The sequence below is a fragment of the Diceros bicornis genome, chromosome 35 (genome assembly GCF_020826845.1).
Source record: "Diceros bicornis minor isolate mBicDic1 chromosome 35, mDicBic1.mat.cur, whole genome shotgun sequence".
Taxonomy (NCBI): Eukaryota; Metazoa; Chordata; class Mammalia; order Perissodactyla; family Rhinocerotidae; genus Diceros; species Diceros bicornis.
In genome coordinates, this window is record NC_080774.1 from 27,157,488 (window position 1) to 27,181,028 (window position 23,541).

At 49.0% G+C, this 23,541-nt stretch overlaps 2 long non-coding RNA genes across 4 annotated transcripts; one reads left to right on the forward strand and one right to left on the reverse strand.

Moving 5' to 3' along the window:
• Window positions 1-386: 386 nt before the first annotated feature.
• Window positions 387-10,063, reverse strand: LOC131398417 (uncharacterized). Of its 2 annotated transcripts, none has more exons than XR_009216878.1 (3): window positions 9,842-10,063; window positions 1,207-1,272; window positions 387-594 (listed from the first exon to the last, which is right to left on the reverse strand). It is a non-coding gene; the product is annotated as an uncharacterized LOC131398417 (long non-coding RNA). The 2 variants fall into 2 exon arrangements; XR_009216877.1 differs by having other exon boundaries at window positions 9,823-10,063.
• Window positions 10,064-12,081: 2,018 nt separating this feature from the next.
• Window positions 12,082-23,121, forward strand: LOC131398414 (uncharacterized). 2 transcript variants are annotated; one of them, XR_009216873.1, is made up of 3 exons: window positions 12,082-12,098; window positions 21,004-21,152; window positions 22,534-23,121. It is a non-coding gene; the product is annotated as an uncharacterized LOC131398414 (long non-coding RNA). The 2 variants fall into 2 exon arrangements; XR_009216872.1 differs by lacking the exon at window positions 12,082-12,098 and adding an exon at window positions 20,593-20,708.
• Window positions 23,122-23,541: the final 420 nt, after the last annotated feature.

Below are 23,541 nucleotides of genomic sequence, written 5' to 3' on the forward strand. Positions count from 1 at the left end.
CATCCCACGGTCAGAGCTGGTGCAGCTTGCCCGCTCAGTCAGCAGCGTCATGGCCATGGCGTAGAGGAGGTAGCCCAGCACGAGGAGGAGGGTGCAGGGCAGGGGCCTGATGCAGGAGAGAGAGGCCACAAAGAAGGCAGTAGCAGGGACAGCAGCGTCCGGTAGCTTCCCAGGAAGCACAGGCTGAGACTGGGGCCCTGGGCACCGCTGGCCACTCGACCTCACTGCACAGGGCTCAGCAGGCGCCTGTCCCCAGCCCAGGATCCCTGAGGTGGTAGTGACAAAGGCTGCTGAGGAAGTCAGCCCAGGAACACAGTGCTGTCATCTGGCCTGCAAACTGGAGCACAGACAGAGGCACGGGGAGTGGGGACAGGTGAGGGCTGCACTCTACCCCTGGCCTCTCCCCAAGACTGCCTTGACAGGAAGGGGCGCAGAGATAAGGGTCAGCCCTCCCGCCCAACACTCACCCTGCGGTTGATGGTGGAAGAGGCCAGAAGATCAGGCAGACCAGGCTGGCGATCTCACAGCTTCAGATGGGCTGCAGTTCCGCGTCCCCTAGTCCTCGATGTCAAACCTGCAGAGCCCATTGATGATCTAGAAGCAGGTAGAGAGGCGACCCCTAGTGAAACCCGGACCATGGGTGCAATCCAGAAAATACACCTCTGCTGACGACTCAGAGGAGATGTGTCTGCTACGGGGGTGATGGGGAGATGAGGAAAGGACGCATGCAGGAAGATGTCAGACCCACCCACCACAAAAACCCCTGCCTGCGGATGCTCTGGAGGAAGTGGAGGGCAGTGTGGGCACCAGGGTGGGCGGGAGCTGCCGTATGCCACCTCCGTGGGAAAGCAAGAGGCACTGAGATGGTAGAGGGGACAGACCCGGACTTGACTACCAGAGGCATCTAGGCTTCCCACCCCCAGAGCACAAGCACCACAACCTCATCCATTCCTGCTGCCAGGGAGGGGGCTCTGGGAGCAGCACGGGGAGGACCCCAGAGAGGACTGGCCTCCAGCCCTTAGGGCACACGCCCACCACAGAACAAAACCCACCTGCTGTTCAGCAACTGAGTGAGGGATGAAGGTGTGTTTCTGCTTCCCCTCCTCCAGCCCTTGGAAACCAGCTGTGATCAAGGACAGGAAGCAGCAGGTTGACCATGCACCAGGGCCAGAGCAGGAGATGGGGAGACAGACTGCAGCAACATACCTTGGCATGAGGGGCATTTTGGTACAACTCCAAGGAATAACGATGAAGCCACATTTCAACAAAAACCTGCAAAAGAGCATTATCTGCTCAAATGATTTTTGACAAGGGCACCAACACCACTCACGGAGAAAGGACAGTCTTTTCAACAGATGCTTCCAGAAAACTGGATCTCCACAAGCAAATGAACGAAGCTGGCCCCTTACCTCACACCATGTACAAACAATGACTCAAAATGCATTGAAGACTTAAATGTAAGAGCTGAAACTATAAAACTCCTAGAAGAAAGCATGGGCAAAGCTTCATGACATTGAATTTGGCAATGATTTCTTAGATATGACTCCAAAAGCGCATGCAACAAAAGAAAAAAATAGACAAATTGGACTTCATGAAAATTAAAAGCTTTTGTGCATCAAAAGACACTATTGACAGAGTAAAAAGGCAACCCATGGAACAGGTGAAAATATTTGCAAATTACGTATCTGATAAGGGATTAATATCCAGAATATGAGGAGAACTCCTAAAAGTCAGCAAAAAAAATCAAACAATGAGTGATATCAGCATCATGGCAGAGTGAGCTTCCCCCTTAGACTCTCTTCCCCTGAGATACAACAAAAAGGACATTCATATACCAACAGAGGACATTCACACAACACAAAAGACATCAGAGAGTGATGCAGCCATACGTCCGAAGATGAAGGTGCTGGAACATCTGGAGGGAGAGGAAGTAAGTAAGAAGAGCTCTGCTCTTTCCCCAGTGACAGAAACCCTGGGACCAGGACTGTGGGGCTCTCAGAGAGAGAGGGGGGAGGGTCGGCCCTCTGTGGGAAAGCTGTCACTCTCCAAGTTCTCTCACAGCCTGTGGGAAATTCCCATATGGAGGGGACTGACTGTTGCAGGAGTATCTTCAGCAACCTAGCACCCCAGGAGAGCAGATAGTGGGGGAAGAGTGAGAAGCCCCCAGGATGGGTCAGGCAAGAGAAAGAACTCGTCCCCTTGCCCAGTGCTTCAGTACAGCCGGATGGCCAGAGTGCCTGCAGATTGCAGCAGGCTCAGAATACACAGCTCTTGACCCCCACCCAGTGGTGGCAGGTGGAAGCTGTGACCCATATTTTCAGCATGAGGAAAAATGAGCCCACACCCTCAAGCAGTATGCAAAAATATATTAAATCTCCAGACCAGATGGAAAATGACAAGCACTCAGAAATCAATCCTGAAAGCACAGAAATTTATAAGCTAAATGACAGAGAATTCAAAATAGCTATCATAAAAGGCTCGATGAATTTAAAGAAAATACACATAGATAATTCAATGAAATCAGCCACTTTTCACAAAAGAGATTGAAACTATAAAGAAAAACCAATCAGAAATGTTGGTGATGAAAAACACAATGGAGGAGATAAGGAAAATTCTGCAATCTTTAAGGAACAGAGCTGACAATATGGAGGAAAGAATTAGCAATACTGAGGATAGGAATGCAGAAATGCTCCAGATGGAGGAGGAGAGAGAACTAAGACTAAAAAGAAATGAAGAAATTCTCTGAGGGGCCGGCCCAGCGGTGTAGTGGTTAAGCTCGCGCACTCTGTGTCAGCAGCGCAGGGTTCACAGGTTCAGATCCTGGGTGTGGACCTATGCACCACTTATCAAGCCAGGCTGTGGCAGGCATCCCATATATAAAGTAGAGGAAGATGGGCATGGGTGTTAGCCTAGGGCCAATCTTCCTCAGCAAAAAGAGGAGGATTGGCAACAGATGTTAGCTCAGGGTTAATCTTCCTCCCCAAGAAAAGAAAAAAAGAGAAACTCTCCGAGAAACATCTGACTCAATTAGGAATGCAACATAAGGATTATAGGTATTCCAGAGGGAGAAAAGAGGCAAAAAGGAGCAGAGAGCTTATTCAAAGAAATAATAGCTGAGAACTTCCCAAACCTGGAGAAAGAGCTGGAAATACTAGTGAATGAGTCAATAGATCTCCTAAATATATCAACATGAAAAGACCCTCTCCAAGGCATATAGTAGTAAAGCTGGCAAAAGTCAATGACACAAAAATTATTAAGGGCAGCAAGACAAAAAACAATAACATACAAAGGAATTCCTATCAGGCTCTTAGCCAATTTCTCAGCAGAAACTTTATAGGATAGAAGAGAGTGGAATGATATATTCAAAATTCTTAAAGACAAAAATTTTCAGCTAAGAATATTCTATGCAGTGAAAATATCCTTCAGATATGATAGAGAAACAATAACTATCCCAGATAAACAAAAGCTAAGGGAGTTCATTGCCGCAGACCCCCACTACAAGAAATGCTCAAGAAGGCCCTCAGGCCTGGGGGGAAAAAAAAGAGAAAGAGGATACAAATCTTTGAGCAAGGAGAAAAATAGGTAGACAAAATCAGAAAAATTGCAGCTATCTATCAGAATAGGTTAGCAAACACTTAACTATAACATCAAAGATTAAGAGAAGGAAAACACCAAAAATAAATATAACCTTATCACAGAAACTCACAACACAAGGTGGAATAAGTTGTGACAATAATAACTTAGAAGGAGAAGAGGAAAAATATTGAATCGACTTAGTCTAAGGAAATAAGAGGCCATCAGAAAATGGACTATCTCATCCATGAGATTTTTTTATACAAACCTCATGGTAACCACTAAACAAATGATCAAAACAGAGCCACATATGATAAATAAAGAGAAAACTAAGAAAACCATCATACAGAACTACCAAACTGAATTGGTAGCCCAAAAAACACCAGATGAGAAACAAAAGAAATGCAAAAGAACAGGAAAATTAGCCATAAAAGAGCAACATTAGCCCTAATATATTGATAATCACTCTAAATATAAATGGATTGAATTCTCCAATCAAAAGACACAGAGTGGTGGGATGGATATAAAAACAGGATCCAAAAATATGCTGCTTCCAGGAAACACATCTCAGCTCTAAAGACAAACACAGGCTCAGAGTGAAAGGATGGAAGACAATACTCCAAGCTAAAGGCAAACAAAAGAAAGCAGGTGTCACCATACTTATATCAGACAAAGTAGACTTCAAGATAAAACAGGTAATGAGAGACAAAGAGGGGCAATATACAATGATAAAAGAGACACTCCACCAAGACATATCACTTATAAATATATATGTGCCAAACACAGGACCACCAAAGTACATAAAGCAACTATTACCAAACCTAAAAGGAGATATTAAAAACAACACAATAATAGTATGGGATCTTAACACCCCACTTACATCAATGATTAGATCACCCAGGAAGAAAGTCAATAAAGAAATAGTGGACTTAAATGAAAAACTAGACCAGATGGATTTAATAGATATACATAGAGCACTCCATCCAAACACAGCAGTTTACACATTCTTCTCAAGCGCAGATGGAACATTCTCAAGGATAGACCATATGATGGGAAACAAAGCAAGCCTCTATAAATGTAAGAAGATTGAAATCATAGCAAGCATCTTTTCCAATCATAATGCTATGAATCTAGAAATCAACTACAAGAAAAAAACTGGGAAAGTGACAAAGATGTGGAGTCTAACCAACACGCTACTGAACAAACAATGGATCATTAAAGAAATTAAAGGAGAAAGCAAAAAACATCTGGAGACAAATGAAAATGAAAATACACCATACCAACTCATATGGGATGGAGTAAAAGCAGTCCCGAGAGGGAAACTCATAGCAACACAGGCCCACCTTAACAAACAAGACAAATCCCAAATAAGCAACCTTAAATTACACGTAATGGAATTAGAAAAAGAAGAACAAATAAAGCCCAAATTCAGCAGAAGGAGGGAAATAATAAAAATTAGAGCAGAAATAAATGAAATTGAAACCAAAAAAACAGTAGAAAGGATCAATGAAACAAAGAACTGGTTCTTTGATAAGATAAACAAAATTGACACAGTCGTAGCCAGACTCACTAAGAAAAAAGAGACAAGGCTCAAATAAATAAAATTAGAAATGAAAGAGAAGAAATTACAATGGATACCAAAGAAATACAAAGGATTATAAAAGAATACTATGAAAACTATATGCCAACAAATTGGACAATCTGGAAGAAATGGATAAATTCTTGGACTCATACAACCTCCCAAAACTGAATCAAGAAGAAACACAGAATCTGAATAGACCAATCACAAGTAAAAAGATTGAAAGTGTAATAAAAACCTCCCAAAAAATAAAAGTCCAAGACCAGACGGCTTCTCTGGAAACTTTTACCAAACATTCAAAGTAGATTTAATACCTATCCTTCTCAAAATATTCCAAAAAATAGAGGAAGATGGAACACTTCCTAACACAGGAACACATTCTAAGAGGCCAGCATCACCCTGATACCAAAGCCAGAAAAGGACAATACAAAGAAGGAAAATTACAGGCCAATATCACTGATGAACATAGATGCAAAAATCCTCAACAAAATATTGGCAAACTGAGTAAAGCAATACATTAAAAAGATCATACACGATGATCAAGTGGGATTTATACCAGGGACACAGGGATGGTTCAACAACCACAAATCGATCAATGTGATAAACAACATCAACAGAACGAGGAATAAAAAACACATGATCATCTCAATAGATGCAGAGAAAGCATTTGACAAGATCCAACATCAATTTATGATAAAAACTCTCAACAAAATGGGTATAGAAGGAAAGTACCTCAACATAATAAAGGCCATATATGACAAACCCACTGCAAACATCATACTCAACAGGGAAAAACTGAAAACCATTCCTCTGAGAACAGGAACAAGACAAGGGTGCCCACTCTCCCAACTCTTATTCAACATAGTACGGGAGGCTTTGGCAGAGCAATTAGGCAAGAAAAAGGAATAAAAGGAATCCAAATAGGCAGTGAAGTGAAACTCTTGCTGTTTGCAGACAACATGATTTTCTATATAGGAAGCCATAAAGAATCCATTGGAAAACTATTAGAAATAATCAACAACTACAGCAAAGTTGCAGGGTACAAAATGAACCTACAAAAATCAGTTGCATTTCTATATGCTAATAACGAACTAACAGAAACAGAACTCAAGAAGACAATCCCATTTACAATCGCAACAAAAAAAGATAAAATATCTAGGAATAAATTTAACCAAGGAGGTGAAAGACCTGTACAATGAAAACTATAAGACATTATTGAAAGAAATTGAAGATGACATAAAGAAATGGAAGGATATCCCATGCTCATGGATTGGAAGAATAAACACAGTTAAAATATCCATACTACCTAAAGCAATCTACAGATTCAATGCAATCCCAACCAGAATCCCAATGACATTCTTCACAGAAATAGAACAGAGAATACTCAAATTCACACGGGCCAACAAAAGACCCCATATAGCTAAAGCAATCCTGAGAGAAAAGAACAAAGCTAGAGGCATCACAATCCCTGAGTTCAAAATATACTACAAAGATATAATAACTAAAACAGCATGGTACTGGTACAAAAACAGACACACAGATAGTGGAACAGAATTGAAAGGCCAGAAAGAAAACCACACATCTACGGACAGCTCATCTTCGACAAATGAGCTAAGAACATTCAATGGAGAAAGGAAAGTTTGGTGCAGTGAAAACTAGACAGCCACATGCAAAAGAATGAAAGTAGACCATCTGCTTTTGCCATACACAAAAATTAACTCAAAATGGATCAAAGACTTGAAGGTAAGACCTGAAACTATAAAACTCCTGGAAGAAAATACAGGCAGTACACTCTTTGACATATGTCATAGAGGAATCCTTTTGAATTTCATGTCTACTCAGAAAAGAGGAACAAAAGAAAAAATAAACAAGTGAGACTTCATTAGACTAAAGAGCCTCTGCAACACAAATGAAACCAGGATCAAAATGAAAAGACAACCCAGCAGCTGGAAGAAAATATTTCCAAATCATATATCCAACAAGGGGTTAATCTCCATGACATACAAAGAACTCACACAAGTGAACAAAGAAAAAAACAAACAACCTGATCAAAAAATGGGCAGAGGAAAATATACAGATGGCCAATAGGTACATGGAAAGATCTTCAACATCACTAATCATCAGGGAAATGCAAATAAAAACTACACTAAGATATCAACTTATACCCATTGGAATGGCTACAATCACCAAGACAAAAAATAACAAATATTGGAGAGGTTGTGGAGAAACAGGAACCCTCATTCACTGCTGGTGGGAATGCAAAGTGGTGCAGCCTCTATGGAAAACAGTATAGAGATAAAAAATTAAAAATAGAAATACCTTATGATCCAGCTATCCCACTAGTGGGTATCTATCCAACAAACCAGAAATCAACAATCCAAAGAGGCTTATACACCCCTACGTTCATTGCAGTATTATTCACTATAGCCAAGAAGTGGAAGCAACCCAAGTGTCCTTCGACTGATGACTGGACAAAGAAGATGTGTTATATACACAGAATGGAATACTACTCAGCCATAAAGAAAGACAAACTCGTCTCATTTGCAACAACATGGATGGACCTGGAGGGTATTATGTTAAGTGAAATACACCAGACAGAGAAATACAAAGACTGTATGACTTCACTCATATGCGCAAGATAAATTAACACCTAGACATAGAGAACAGTTTGGTGGTTACCAGGGAGAAGGGGGTTGGGGGAGGGCACAAGGGGTGAAGGGACACATTTATATGGTAACTGACAAATAATAGTGTACAACCAAAAGTTCACAATGTTATAAACTATTATGAAATTAATAAAAAACCACAAAACAACAATCCAATTCAAAAATGGACAAAGGATTTGAACAGAAATTTCTCCAAACAAGACAAAAAAATAGCCAATAAGGAGCTGAGAAGATGCTCACCAGCACTAACCATTAGGACAACGCTAACCAAAATCACAATGAGATACCACCTCACGTCCATGAGGATGGCTATAGTCAAAAGACAGAAAATAACGAGCATTGGTGAGGATGTGGAGAAACCGGAACCCTTGTGCACTGATGGAAGGAATGTAAAATTCTGCAGCCACTGTGGAAAGCAGTATCGTGGTTCCTCAAAAAATTAAACAGAATGACCAGATGGTTCAGCAATTCCACTTCTGGGTATATACCTCCCAGAAACTGAAACTAGGGTCTCCAAGAGATGTTTGCATACCCATGTTCATAGCAGCATTATTTTCAATAGCCAAGAGGTGGAAGCAACCCAAGTGTCCATCAACAGATGAATGGAAAAACAAAATGTGGTCTATCCATACAATGGAATATTATTCGGCCTTAAAAAGGAAGGAAATTCTGACATATGCAACAATGTGGATAAACCTTGAAGACACTATGCCGAGTGAAATAAGTCAGTCATGAAAAGACAAATACTGTGTGATTCCACTTATCCAGGTACCTAGAGGAGTCAAATTCATAGAGACAGAAAGGAGAGTCGTGGTTGCCAGGGGCTGGGAGGAGGCAGAAATGAGGAATTGTTGTTTAATGGGTACAGAGTTTCAGTTTTACAAGATGAAAAAGTTCTGGAGATCCATTACAACCGTGCGAAGATACTTAACACTACTGAACTGTACACTTTAAATTACTTAAGATGGTAAATTTTATATATGTATTTTACCATAATTCCAAAAAATTTTTTTAAATAAAAAAAAGAGCATCAGCGTTTCAGTCCAGGAAACAACCCTCCAGTTCTGCCCTGTAAGCCCAGGTCTTGGTCACCTGTCCTCCCCCCGGGCTGGCAGAGCCCAGAGCCCACATTAGCTGTGAGCCAGGGGAAGCACCGGGGCCCCCTTCTGTGAACAGGGTGATGTTTCCAGCTGTCCCACCTCCCGGTGCTGCTGTGACAATGACATGGAAGCCTCAAAAAGCACAGCAACCCACACGCCATGGGTCATGTACAAGGTAGGAGGGACAGAATCCCATCTTATCCACATTCCAGGTGTCAACAAGCAATGCTCCCGGTTACCAACCAAGCCCCAGAGTCCAGGGTCAGAATTGGCCAAATTCCTCTGAGCCATGCTGGGAAGAGACAGGCTGGCCTGGGGGGCGGTCAGCGGTGCGCTGAGGGAGGGAGCCAGCCCAAGCCTGAGGCAGAGTCTGGAGCCTGCACATGGCAGACAAGGGGCCCTGCCATCTCCTGTTTTGATCCCCTGACATGGAAGGGCCGGGGGCTGCCTGCCGACCAAGGTGAAGGCTTTGAGGGCTTTCTCCATTCAGCGTCATGAGATTGCTGCCGGGGCAGGGTTTATACCCACACGAGGGTGATCACAGGAACCATCTCCATAGACAGGGGAGTGGGTCAGAGAGGCGGAGTAGGGTGGGGAGAGCATTTACACGGATCCACTGGAAACTAAAAGACTAGGCAGCAATTACATCACCATGAGAAAAACCAAACCAAACCCTGTGGAGAGGGAATCCTGGGATGAAAAACACTGCCCATGACATATAGGTTAGACAGGTGGGTAACTTTCTTCTGTCTCTGTTTTCTACACGTCACAGCAGGAAAACACTAACAATTTAGAACCACCCCCAGGATGAGGGGCAGTCTTTAGGCCTCTGCTCCATGGGGTGGAAGGTGGCTGAGCTGTTTATTTTGAAATGGAAGCAGAGAAGAGCTGCCTCGGCTCTCACCTGGAGCAGAGTTTCTGACCTCCAGATCTCGTGGGAGGCAGGGTCTGATAAGAGATGTGTCACTTCAAGAGGCGGGTGTGCTGGAGGCCGTAGGAAGGGAAAGGCATGGCTGATGTCCTGAGGGAGACACAGAAACAGGCCTTAGGTAGGGGCTCCTGCTGGCACAACCAGGGGCGATCTGGACATCAAAATCAATGACAGCAGTAACGATTACAGCCTGGTGGATCACACAACGACCCCCAAGTCCAGGTTGATATACACAAATAAACGAGAAAAGTCTTCCTTACCACAGAGTGCCTGCTAATAAATGCAAGAGGGATGACATCAGAAAATCATCATTTGGCAACCAACCTATTAATAACTGATCTGGCCGAGGATCATCAAGGGATGCGAACACTAGTGATAACCGCATAGTCTCTGTATATTTTCTCACTAAATCCCCCTTGTTACTTAATTTAGGCACAAAGTACTTATTCAACTATACAGCAGGAAAACCTGGCCAACACCCCTTAGCCCAGTGATCAAGCTAATGTCCCCAGTGATGGGCTACAGACACCCTGGGCCACGGCTGCAGTGCTCTTTCCAACAACGCCCAACCTGGGCCTAAACCCGAGGAAACATCCGAGAACACACACCCAGGCTGCACGCTTTACAGGCGTCAAGGTCAGGAAAGCCTGAGGGACCGTTCCTGACTGATGGGCACTAGAGAGACAACTGCACGCAGCGAGTGACCCTGCACTGGGTCCCACCTGGGTAGTGGACATTAGTCGGGTAGCTGGTGAAACCCGAGTGGGTCTGAGGATCAGATGGTGGCCTGGTAGCAATAGTAACCCCCTGAATGGAAAGAAGTGCTGTGGTTATGAAGGAGACTGCACTCACTTTTAGGAAATAACATTCTGAAATGTTAAGAGGTTATGGGGCATCATGTCTATAACTTACTACAATGGCCCAGAAAGAAAGCTATGCAGATAAACAGAGAGAGGATGAAACAATTCGGAAATCTGGGTGAAGGGTCTCTGAAAGTTCTTTATGTTGTGTGTAGCAGCTTTTCATAAGTCTGAAATTATGTTAAAACAAGCAAACAAAATTGGGCCCAGAAAACCGCTTAGCAGCTGAAGTCTGCCTTGGAGAGGGCATGAACCTGGCCCCCCAAGTCCTCCTCCTTGGCTGGAGCATCATCAACACCTGGGCAGCCTCTCCCCACTTCCGTGCCCGCCACCACACTCCTCCTGCCAATTCCCTTTCCTTGGGGACATCTGTCCACACAAGAATTTGGGGTGATGGCATGGCACGCGCCAGCAGAGGTAGGGTGGGCAGCACCTGCGGGAAAGAGCCTGCCTGCAGCCTCCCAGGGAGGCTGTGGGCCAGCGAGGTTGAGGAGGGGTCAGAGGAGCACAGGCGGCGGCTGCTGAGGCAGGAAAGTCTCCTGGGGAGAGCTGGCCCAGATGCCCCAGGTTTAAGGCTCACAAGGTCCCAGTTCACCCTCGGGCTGAGGCTGGCTGCACACTCCCCTCCTGCACAGCCCAGCCGCAGCCCCGCCTGCTCGGACTGGCACAAAAGGCTCTTCACCCCAGGGCCTCCGGTTCAGGCTAAGACCCGGTCCTGGAGCCCACACAGATGCTGACTATTCTCAGTTGTCCACAGGCCCACCTTCCACGGTCTGCCTACAAGTCCTTTCTCTCCAGAACCATCCGCCCAGCGGCATCAATCAGCTCTCGGCTTTGTGTCCCCCGCCACCCTGCTCAGTGCCTCCGTGTGGGGCTTGGGTGCCCCGAGTGGTGAGGGCTGCTCCAGGCAGAGCACAGCCCGTTCCCACACCAGAGCCAGGCCTCGTCAATGCGACCACAGGACCCGACCGCGCAGGGATGGCTCCTGAAACCCAAAACACAGAGGCCTCCCTCACCCCGCCCTCCAGTCTGTGCCAGGGCAGCTGAGGTTTGGGAATCTCAGGCATAAGAAAAATAGGGAGCCCTGGACACAGAGTGGCACCATTGTCCCCATAAGCGATGCCCACTGACTGGGTCATTGCCCATCCCCGGGCAGCTCAGGGAAGCGGCTACCGCGCCCAACTCCGCGCGGGGAGCAGGTTCCCGCCAGACCCCGCCCCGGATCCGCCCAGCCCTGAGGACACCTGCTCGTCAAGGCCCCACCCCCGGACTTCCCGGCCCCGCCCCAGGACATGTGCACCTCAGGCCCCGCCCCTCGCTCCCCCTCCCTCTGTGGTTCCTGCGGACGCGGTTGAGGCGACATCCAGAGACCGCGAGCTGCGGCGACAAGTGAGTCCGCGGCGGGCGGCAGGCCCGGCACGTGGTGGGCGAGCTGCCGGGGACGGGCCGGGGTCGCCCCTGGCGCAGCGGACTCCAGGGGCGGTGCGGAGTCCGAGGGTGCGGGGGCCTCCACCGGGGACCCCCATTCTCCACCCACCGCGTCCCCACCTGGGTCCCCGCCGCCCTCCCCCTTGCTGGGCCTGGCGGGCCGCGGACCGTTAGCCGGCGTGGGGTCCCACCCTTAGACCCCAGGGTTCGGGCAGGCGGCTTCGGGGGTGGCGGCCGGGTTCTGTCCAGAGCCGCCTCCCGGGGCGCGGGGTGAGGGGGCTCTGAGGCCGGCTCTGCGACAGGGGGCGCCGGGATCCTAAAGAATGCTGCGCACCCTGAATTAATCGAGGAGCCTCTAAAGTTCTCCAGAAACAACTAGAATCCATGGGACCTTCATAGGGATGCAAATGCCACAGGTAAGACGGGGCCTCAGGATAGGAGACACCCCCTCCAGCACTGCAGCCCACCTTAGTGAGTGGAGTCCCCCATGTTGCGCCCGTGGAAATTTTCTGGTCTCTCAGGGCCTCCAATCCCCCCACCCACACCCCACCAGCCAGGCGAGGGTGCACCCTGGACCTTGCTTCTCTCTGCACTGCTCCCCGTTAAATTCTCTGGGGAGGGGAAAAAAGAAAAGCAAACAAATTCTCCCAGGAGGAGAAACCTTGAGTCTAATTAGCGTTTAGGCTTCTCATTGAGAAATCCTTTCTCACATTCTTCCCAGCCAGCGTTGATGGAGGGAGAGAAGGCACCTAGGGTTTGGGTACCTAGAGTTTGCTCACCTAGGAGCAGTGAGCAGGGGAGAGTGACACTCCACCTTTGGTTGAGGCCCCCTCTGCACAGGTGGTTGGCTTCCCATCTCAGACCAGCAAGAGGGGATTTAACCATCTGGGTCAGACCCCCTGGAGGGGAGACAGGTTGTGCCTCTCCTGACGTCCCTGGCCCCCCGGCCCTATTGCTGGGTTCTTTGAAGCCTGGACCCTGACTGCTGGTCTGTGTCGCCCTCAGGCATGCCGTCTTCTGGGAAGTTGCAGCTAGGCCAGGCCCTCAGGCCCCTGCCTGGCCCAGCCAGCCCTCTGCTGCCCCGCTGCTGCCCTGCAGAGAAAGCTGTCCATCCCCACCTGGCTGTCCCTGTGTGCAGTGGCTGAAGATGGGCTTCATTGCCAGGTTCTTGGTGGGGCTCAAGGTCATTCCCCAGGCGCTGGCCTATGCTGAGGTGGCCTGACTCCTGCCCCGGATGAGAAGTCTGTCCTTGCTGCTGGCCACATGCCCTCCCCAAGCCCTGACCCCACTCCAAGCCTCAGAGCCCACCCAGAAGCAGAGTAGAAATGCATAGTATCCCCTCCAGACAAGCGGGGCACCCAGGGTTCCAGCCCCATGGGGCCAAGAAGCCTTGGTTTACAATCTAGAGCCTGTGACTGCCTTTGGGCAGACACTCGTCCCTGTAACTGCTCTTGTCACACTTGTCACACTTAGGCACCCGGCTAGTTCTGGATTTCCTGATGGGGCAGCGGGATGACTCACTGCAGCCTTAAGAACGCTTTCTCAGACTCACACACAGAAGCTCACAGGCCTTTGTGCTCCTGCAGGTGGCACCCAGGGCCCCATTTTGGTGGGGGAGAAAAGAGGTCCCCTGATCCCTGCAGGTCACACTGTGGATAATAGAGAGTGAGCGTTTACCCTGCCTGTGTGCACTGGTGTGCCCCAAGTACCCAGTGGACACACAGACTCCTTTGCTCAGACGACAACCACAGGGACCCCGTGGGCGTGCCGCCTGCCTCCTGGATGCTCATCCCTCTCTCTTCCCCACAGTACGGCCTCTGCCCTGCCTTCATGGGTGCTCCCTGCATTTCTTCCCGGGCACCTCCCGGGATGTGACTCTGGGCCCCACAGCCATCATGTCCCTCCTGGTCTCCTTCTGCACCTTCCGTGAGCCCGCCTGTGCTGTGCTGCTGGCCTTCCTGTGGGGCTGCATGCAGTTAGCCATGGGCTCCTGCGCTTGGGTAAGACTCTCGGGCCTTCCTGCTGTGGTGGGGGCTGCGGTTCTACTCTTCCTGGGGACCTGAGGCAGCTGCTCCTGGGGCTCCCTCTGCCCTCAGCATTTCCTTCTTTGCATTCCAAGGGCTGTCCCTGCATTGTACAAATGAAACCATGGAGCCCCTGCCCAGTGACCTGGTGTCCCCACCCAGGCCTCTCCAAGGCCTGGTTCCCACGACCAGGCTCTGCTCCAGGCTAGCCCATGACAGTATCCCCTGACAGAGGGCAGTGAGCAGATCAAGTACAGGAGGAGACGTGTGTGTGAGAATCAGGTGGCTGACACTTCTTCCCTCTTACTCTCTGCTGGGACTGGATCCAACACTGTCCCTGTGCTTAATTCTCACCACATCCCTGGGAGGTAGCTTAGTCATCATCTCCATTTAGAGAAGAGGAAACCCCTTAGAAAGGCGTGGGTGTGTGTGATTTATATGTTATGTACACACACACATCAGGGGAAGCTTGGCAACTGCTGTTTCACAGGAAGGTCTGTCCTTTATTCTGGAAACAACATTCTTCGTTTTTAGTGTCAAGAATGTTCCTTGATATGATCGTAATGTGCGTAGAGAGTAGCTTCTTTGTGTGTTCATAGTTGGTGACCCTGGGCCCTAAAAGTCATTAAACCTTGACTGGGTCATGACAACCACCTGAGAGGCCCGGGCTGGGGTGGGCGTGGGTCCTCCTAACCTGCCCAGGGCAGAAGTGGAGGAGGCAGAGCTTGGAGCTGTCACCTGGCTAAGCAGCGGGGACTTCCGTGGCTCCAGCACCTCAGGCACCTCGGCCCTGGAGAGCAGTGTGCGCCCAGGGGAGTGTACTGTGGTCCGTGATGGTCACGTGAACTAAGGGGGGTACAAAGATTGGTATGAAGAACAGGAACACACCTTTGTGACAAATCTGAATGCGTTTGTTTTTGATCACTCGTGAGAAGTACATTAAAGCCTGATGAATCTTAATAGACACAAGTCCTGAACTATCACTGCAAAAGTACTGAATTATTCATGATCCTTTGCTGCTCTGCCTGCTGGTTCTGGTGATCTGCATTGATGTCTGTTTTCTGATACAAAGTTTAGGATTAGATTCAGGATCAACAAATAGCCTTTTAAAAACACCGTTGGATTCTTTCTAGTTTTATCCTTAAGGCGTCTATCACTTCCAGAATCCATTCCAACCAGGAGGAGGAGAGTCACTCCAAGGAGTATGCAATGGAATCTTCAGGAGTTTTTGGTGTTAAAACTGGGAATTTAGAAGATTCAGTTCTTCATGATTGCAAAGTATTTATTTCTTAATATTTTAGTTTTTCAGAAACTGATGCTTTTGAAACAGGTATTGTTAACTGTGCTATTTGACTTCTGAGGTCATCTTTTGGGTTAAGCAGTAATAAATGTGGGTCCACTTTCATATTCAGGGTGCACACTCATGTGACACAAACTCGTACACTTCTCTCCCATTTGATGACTTCCCCGTGTTCCCCTCCCCCTGAGTGATGATGATTCTTTCCTGACACTTGTGAATATGTTTCTTTAAACCTTAGGTGCCTTTTTGTAAAAAACGTTAAAACATGGAAATCCTCATGAATATTTCAGGATGTCATGTTTCCTAGAATGTTAACTAACAGAATTCCTCTGGGTTTTCGTTACCCTAGTTCAGATCCTTTAAAGTGAGTGAACAAGATTCTGTGCTCCCTTCTGGGGCATACTTTCTATGACAATGCACAATGCAGTGTGTTAGTCATGGTACCAGCTTTAGTGAGATATAGTTCACATACAATACAAGTCACACTCGAAAGTGTGCAATTCAGTGTTTTTTAGAATATTCACAGAATTCTGCAACATCATCACCATCGATTCTGGAAGTTTCCCATCATCCCCCTAAGAGAATGACGTTCCTCGTTAGGAGACAGTCCCATTTCCCCTAACCCCCACTAGGCAAACACAAATTCACTTTCTGTTTTATGGTTTGGCCCATTTTGAACATTCCATATCAGTGGAATTGTACAATGTGTGACCTTCTGTGTCTGGCTTCTTTCACTCAGCATAATGGTTTCAGGGTCCATCCATGTTGTAGCATGTGTCAGCCCTTCATTGATTCTGATGCTGAATAATATCCACTGTGTGGCTGTAGCACAGGGTATTTCTCCTTTCCTCTGTTGAGGGACATTTGAGTTGTTTCCACTTTTTGGCTATTATGAATATTGCTGCTATGAACATTCCTGTACAAGTTTTTGTGTGGCTATCTGCGTTCATGATGTATACCCAGGGGTGGAATTGCTGGGTCACATGGTAACTGTCTGTTTCACTATTTGAATACCTGCAAGACGTTTTTCCAAAGTGACTGCACCATTTACATTCCTGCCAGTGTGTGAGGGTTCTGGTTTCTCCACATCCTCACCAACACATACCATATGTCTTTTTGATTATAGCCATCCTACAGGTGTGAAATGATATCACACTGTGGTTTTGATTGGTGTTTCTCTGATGGCTAATGATGTTGACATCTTTTCACGTGCTCAGTGGCCATTTGCATATCTTTGGAGAAATGTCTGTTCAGCTCATTGGCCCATTTTTAAATTGGGTTATTTGTCTTTTTATACCTGAGTTGTCATAGTTCTTTATGTATTCTAGGTATGTTTCTTATCAGGTGTGAGTTGCAACTTTTTCTCTGTATTGTGGATTGTCTTTTCACTTTCTTAATGGTGTCCTTTGAATCCCAAAAGTTTTGCATGTTGGTGATGTCTAATTTATGAATAACAGAGTCTTACCAGTTGGAAATGATTTAAACATTAAATCATATCTTCATCAATATTTTGTTTATATAAATTAAAGGGCAAATGTGAAAGTGTTAGGGAAAGATTTGAATTAGTTCATTTGAAGATTTGCTATAGATCCAACAGAACTCATCAGGGAAGATGACTTTTAATGTTCATGGGATCAGTAATTATAGCCCCTCTCTCATTCCTGATATTACTAATTTGTGTTTCTCTCTTTTTTCTTTCAGTTAGCCTGGCTAGAGGTTTATCCATTCTTTTGATCTTTTCAAAGAACTAGTTTCATATTTATTGATTTCACTATTGATTTCCTATTTTCAGTGTCATTAATTTCTGCTGTAATTTTTATTATTTCCTCTCTTTGTTTGTTTTAGGCTTACTTTCTTCCTGGTCCTCTAGCTTAGATTATTGTTTCAGATCTTTCTTGTTTCTAATCTATGCGTGCAATGCTATAAATTTCCCTCTGGGTACTGCTTTCACTGCGTTCCACACGTTTTGATAAGCTGTATGTTCATTTTCATTTAGTGGAAAATATTTGCAATTTCTCTTGAGACTTCTTTTTTTGATCCATGTTTTGTTTAATCTGCAAATATTTTGGGATTTTCCAGCTATCTTTCTGTTTTTGTTTCCTACTTGGAAGTGCTTTTTGGTCTGAGAAATACTTTATCTGATTTCTATTGTTTTAAATTTGCTGAGGTGTGGGCTTTTTTAAGCCAGAATGTGGTCTGTCTGGTGAATGTTCAGGATGAGCTTTTGAAGACTGAATATTCTTTGTTGGATGCAGTATTTTATAAATGTTAATCAGATCCAGTTGATGGTGAACAGTTCAGTTTGTCCTGACTGGTTTTCTCCTGCTGCCTCTATCAGTTCCTGAGAGAGCAGTGTTTTCTGCTGTAGTGGTGGATTTGTCTATTTCTGTGTCTGTCCTCTAGGATAGTGGATTTGTCTATTTCTCTTTGCAGTTTTATAGGTTTTTCCTCACATATTTTGATGTTCTGTTGTTAGATGCATGTATCTTAAGGACTGTTACGTCTTCTTGGAGAATTGACCCCTTTAACATTATGGAATGCCATTCTTTATCCCTGAGAATTTTCCTTGTTCTGAAGTCGGCTTTGTCTGACGTTAATTCAGCCGCTCTAGCTTTCTTTGGATGTGTGTTCCTGGCTGATCTTGTTGTGTCCTTTAATTCTAACCTCTCTGTGTGTTTATAATGAAGGTGGGTTTCTTGTGGACAGCATGTGGTTCCTTCTTAGTTTTTTAATCCATTCTCATGGTCTCTGTCTCTTAGTGGCTGTATTTAGACCATTTCTATTTAAAGTGATGATTGATATAGTTGGATTAATATCCACCATATTTGCAACTGTTTCTATCCGTTGCTTTTGATCTTTCTTTTTTTGTTTTGCACTTTTTAAATCATTTTTTGTCTTCTCTGGTTTTAATTGAGCATTTTATATGATTCCTCTTTTTCTTTTCTTTTAGCATATGATTTACACTTCTTTTAAAGTTTTTAAATGGTTTCCCTAGAGCTTACAATATAAATTTACAACTAAGCTCAGTTCACTTTGAAATAACACTGTGTTTCTTCATGGTTAGTGCAGCTCCCTTATGACAGTCTCCCCAGTTTCTCCCTCCCATCGCTTATAAAATGGCTCTCCTACAGTTCTCTTATCCATGACCTATTATCACTAAATTTAATTTTACGATTATTATTTTGAACAAAATGAATCTGTTAGATCAGTTAAGAATAAGAAAAATAAAAACTGAACATTGTTTTATTTTACCTTCGTTTATTCCTTCTCTAAGTTCTATACATCCATCAGCTTAGTTTCTCCTGTGGGTTGGTAAAACCCAGCCCTGATCTCATTTCAGGAAAGGGTGGGACACCCCTTCTTAGATGGTTTGGCTAGGTTTTTGTATTTTAACATCATTCTGGAAGCGTGTTCTGATGGTGGAACAACTGATGCTGCCAAGAGCATTTCCAGGAGGGCAGGGGGCTGGAGGAGCCGCGGGCTGCCCTGAAGGGGTCCCACAGAGGGATGCGCTCTCTGCTGGACAAGGGTCGTCCGCACCCTTGGCCCCAGCCTGCCCCCTCCACCCCTGCCTGGAAGCCCCCAAGGTGAGGATACAGGCCTGAACCCACTGGCCTGGGGCAACTGTCTTCAGGTAGGAGTCTGAATCTGCATCTGAACCCTCCTCGGCCTCCAGGACCCCTGCAGGACGCCCAGCAGCCGCCGCCGCTTGTTCCTCCTGCTCTTCGTTCTCCCCAGACCTTTCACAGGGACCCCTCATGGTTATGACCAGTTCGCAGTCTCTGGCACTGAGGCTGGGCCTGAGCCAGGCACCACCTAGAGCACATCCGGGGATGTGGGCGGACCCGCGGGCGGTATGGACCAATTGAATGTGGCGTGCAGTGAACAGGCGTGGCCAGCAGCCAGTAGGCTGTGGCCCAGGCAACCCCGTGCTGTTGGTGCTGCAGAAACCAGCGCTGGCCCATGCTGCCCTTGAGCCTGCTCCTGGTCAGGGCGCAGAAGGGCGCGCCCCATGGGCCAGGTGCAGGACTGGCCTCCTCGCCGGCGCTTGTTCCCCCTGCCGTCCCGTGTGGATCCAGCGTCACCTCCCTTCTGCGGACTGGGGACCATGCCTGACTCCAGAGCTGGGCTTTAGTCTCTGTGCTAGGGGGGTGGGGCAGCTCTGCCCAGCATCACACAGGAGGGCCTGGGAACCTTGCAGAGCCAGCCACCCTCCTCTCTGGAGCCAGAGTCACGCTCCCACTCTGTGGGTCCCAGTTCTCTCTCAGGCTCCAGCGTCGCATATGCGGCTTTCTCCTCCAGCAACATTCCTCCCCAGCTGTGCTTGTTGAACTTCAGAATCTGCGGGTGTCAGCTCAGAGGTCCCTTCTTCCTGAAGCTCTCCTTGATCCCTCCTCTGGGCCGCTACGACCCCCCTGTCTCCTTCTCAATGTACCTATAACAGCTGTCATCCCCTCAGCCCCCAAGGAAGTGAGGCCAGAGGGCAGGGGAGAGGGGCTGCTCCTCTCTGACTCGCAGTGCCAGACAGAGGGAGTCTGGAAAGGAAGGGAGGCCCAGGGCAGCTGGGGGTGGGCACTGAGCCCAGGGCGGGGGTGGGGCTGGGTCCTGCCCCCAGTGGGAGTGTCCCTGTAACAGCTGCTGGCCTGGCCTGGCCTGGGCGCCTGCGTTACCTCCTGTTCAGCTGGGGCTGCAGCTGCTCTGCTGACCCTGCTCCCCAGCAGCCAGCAGGAGCTGAGAGCGTGGGCTCCCCAGGGGCTGTGACCTGCTGGGGGCTTCTGGATTACAAACTGAGAAGTAGGTGATGACCAGGAACTGGGGGGTGGGCGCCCTGCAGAGGCTGCTGCAGCTCGAGGTCATCTTCTCTCTGGTGGGGTAAGAGAGTGGCTCCTGGGCAGGTTGGCTGGAGGGACCGTGACTGGTCCTGCTGGGCTGAGGGAGGGGGTTACTCCTCAGGGGCTGGATTGGCGGTAGTGGAGGGGGCAGGTTGGGACAGGGTGGGGGCAGAAGGAAGGATCTCCGTCTGTCTAGAGGCAGCAGGTACAAGAGCAAGCCGCGTGCTCGTGTCCTCCTCTGTGCCCACCTGCCTCCTTTCCTGGGCCTTGTCCCCAGCCCCGTGTTGGGCTCTGGGCAAAGAGCAGGATGGGTCTCACTCTGCCCAGGAGGCCCCGGGAGGGGCAGGAGGTAGTCCCTGGCTCCTGCAAGAGCTGGAGCCCTGGGGCCCCTGAGAAAGACCACAGTGGTGGCTGGGTCAGGCGAGCGTTTAAGGAGGGAGCTGGGGGTGGCCGGGGCAGGGGAGGGTGAAGGCTGGTGAAGGAGGTGGTGGTGGGCATCTGGGTCTGAGAGCATTGGCTCTCCGATGCATGGCCAGGGCTTCTGGGCTGTGCAGGGTGTTTGGGGTGGAAATGAGGGTGGAGAAGAGGCGGTGGCTCTGAACTCTGTGCTGGGAGCCTACAGGGTTTAGGGGCTGAGTGGGTGGGGCCCAGCTCTGCCACTGCTCACTGAGTGCCGGGACACACCACACTGCCCATTGCCTCCTCCCCAGGTGGGCCCTCCTTGCCACAAAAGGCTACCAGGATCAGGACCTGGACCCCCGATTTCCATCATCACCAAACTCAAAGGGTTTCCGTGTCCCAGATTGAGGAGCTGGGGAACCGGCTGTGGGACATGGCTGACTTCGTGGAGCTGTCACAGGTGGGTGCCTTGGTGTTGCTGCCAGGCGCTGACACCTCTGACACCACTCTTGCAACGAATGTGTACAAGAGGGGCACATGATGCCAGAGGGAGTGCTGGCCCTGTCACCCGGCCGGGCTCAGGAAGGGCCTGACAGAGGAGTGGCCCTGGACAGGGGTCTCGAGGATGTGTAAGAGGTTTCCAGGTGTACAAGGAGACGGGGCAGGAAGACAGGCCAGAGGTACTGCATTCACAAAGGTGCACCTGGAAAAGTGGGGGGCCTGGGAACTAAAGGCTTGAGCTTGATGTGGAGGGGCCTGGGGCCCCTAAAGCTCTTCTCCCTGACCTGGGCACTGTGGTCTGTCTCCTCCTCTGCCCTTCCCATGCTGCATTTCTGGCCCCTTTTACCCCCACCCAGATCCTCTACAGCCCTAGTTTCCACCTCTGTTCTGTTGACGCCCCAGCTGTAGCCCCGGTGACCACCTGCCCCGAGCACAGCTGCCTCCTGATGCACGCCCACCACGTCCAAGGAGAAACCCTCTCCCTCTCCCACTGCAGCCTCTTTCCATCCACTGAGGGCCATGCCGTCTACCAGGGCCAAAGCTGGACCCGACTCCCCACCTCCCTGCCCCTCCTCCTGTCCATTCCGTCTCCTGACGGGTTTCCCTGCTGCCCCCGCTGTGCCTGTGGTCTGCTTGTGGGCCCCCAGGTACGCTCCACGCAGCAGCCAGGCTGAGCCCTCACAGGTGACACCGTCAGAGCCTGCCAGCCCTTGCTTTCCACCCTGGGAAGTCTCCCTTTCCGTGATGGTGGTCACCACGTCCTCGAGCCTTCCCTGCCACCCTGGTGCTGCGTTCCTCCTGCTGCCCATGAGCCCGGGGCCCTGGACAGAGGCGTCCACCCTCCACCTGGCAGAACCTTGTCTGTGCGAGTGCCTGACGCTTGAGGGCGCTTCCTCTGCAGGTCTGGGACTCCCAGAAAGCTCGCCACCATCCCCTCCTTGCTGATGCCCAGAACTCTGTGACCGTGTACAGGCAGTAATGTCCCTGTTTCACAGCAGAACAAGCCTGGAAGGGACTAGCCTGTGGTCCCTTGGACAGTGCGTGGGGTCCCACATCACTAAAAGTCCTCCGATAAGGGTCCCGCCCTTTGTCTGCCACGCCCAGCACCTCCACCCTGGCATGAACTTAGCCTCCCAGGGTCCCTCCACCTTCCCTATTCTGTCATCCTATTTGCACCAGAGAAGCTGGGCCCTGAGGAGTCACTTCCGCTCCCACCAAGAACAGTAATATCAGAATGGAAGGAGTCTTGCTCTGCCTTGGGATACAGCACTGCACCCTGATCTGCCCGGGCCTGCTCACTCTCCCCCCTCTGACCACTACCTTCTCTTTGCACCCTGCAGCTTTCCCATGTGCCATCAGACTCAGGGGACACCGGAAAGTTAAGCAGGGGAGTAGCATGTCCCTGGGGAATGCAGGGCTGGGTGACGAAGAGGAGACACCTCCTGGGCCTGGGTGACGCTATTCTCTCATCACCTCAGCACCCTCCACCCCACTGGTGAACCGCTGGGCTGACAAAGACTGTCCTGAAGAGGAGACGGGGACGCACAGCCACATCTGTAGGCCTGTCTTCCAGCGCCTCCACTGGGGTGGGGTTTCAGGGGGCCGTGCTGGGACCCTTGGTGTCTCCCGCATGTAGGCCCAGTGGTGCCTCTGCGTCTCTTCTTTCTGCCAACAGCCCCCTGCCCACGCACTTCCCAGGCCCTGTGGAGACTTGAGGGCCTGGAGTTTGTCTTGTGTTTTCAAGGCATAAAAATGGGCCAGTGTGTGGAGTTCAACAGGACCCACAGGACCTGTGAGATCCAGGGCTGGTGCCCCATGGAGAGTGACGCTGTGCCCATGTAAGTGTCACCAACACCCAGGGCAGGTCCCAGGACCAGCAGAGCCTGCCCCTGACCTCCCCCACCTGTGGGAAGCCCCTGCTGCTCTAGGCTGAGAACTTCATGCTGTTCTTCAAAACACTGTCACCTTCAGCAAGTTCAACTTCTACAGGTCAGCATGGTGGGTCCTGGCTGCCCCAGATCCTCCTTGTCCCCTGACTGGCCTGACCCCCTCGCCCTACCCCCTCTCAGGCCCAATGCCTTGGAGACCTGGGATGCCACCTATTTCAAGTGCTGCCATTGTGACCTACACTTCAGCCCCTACTGCCCCGTGTTCTGCATCAGGGACCTCGTGCCTGCTGCTGGAGGGGTCTCAGAGGACCTAGCATTGCTGGTGGCTCCGTGGTGGACAGGGTCTGGAGAGAGAGTCCGTGCTGTACGGGATCCGCTTCAACATCCTCATCACTGGGCAGGTAGGGGCCAGGCTAGGGTGGGTGGGGATAGGCAGGGGTGAGGGGTGGGATGGGGCAA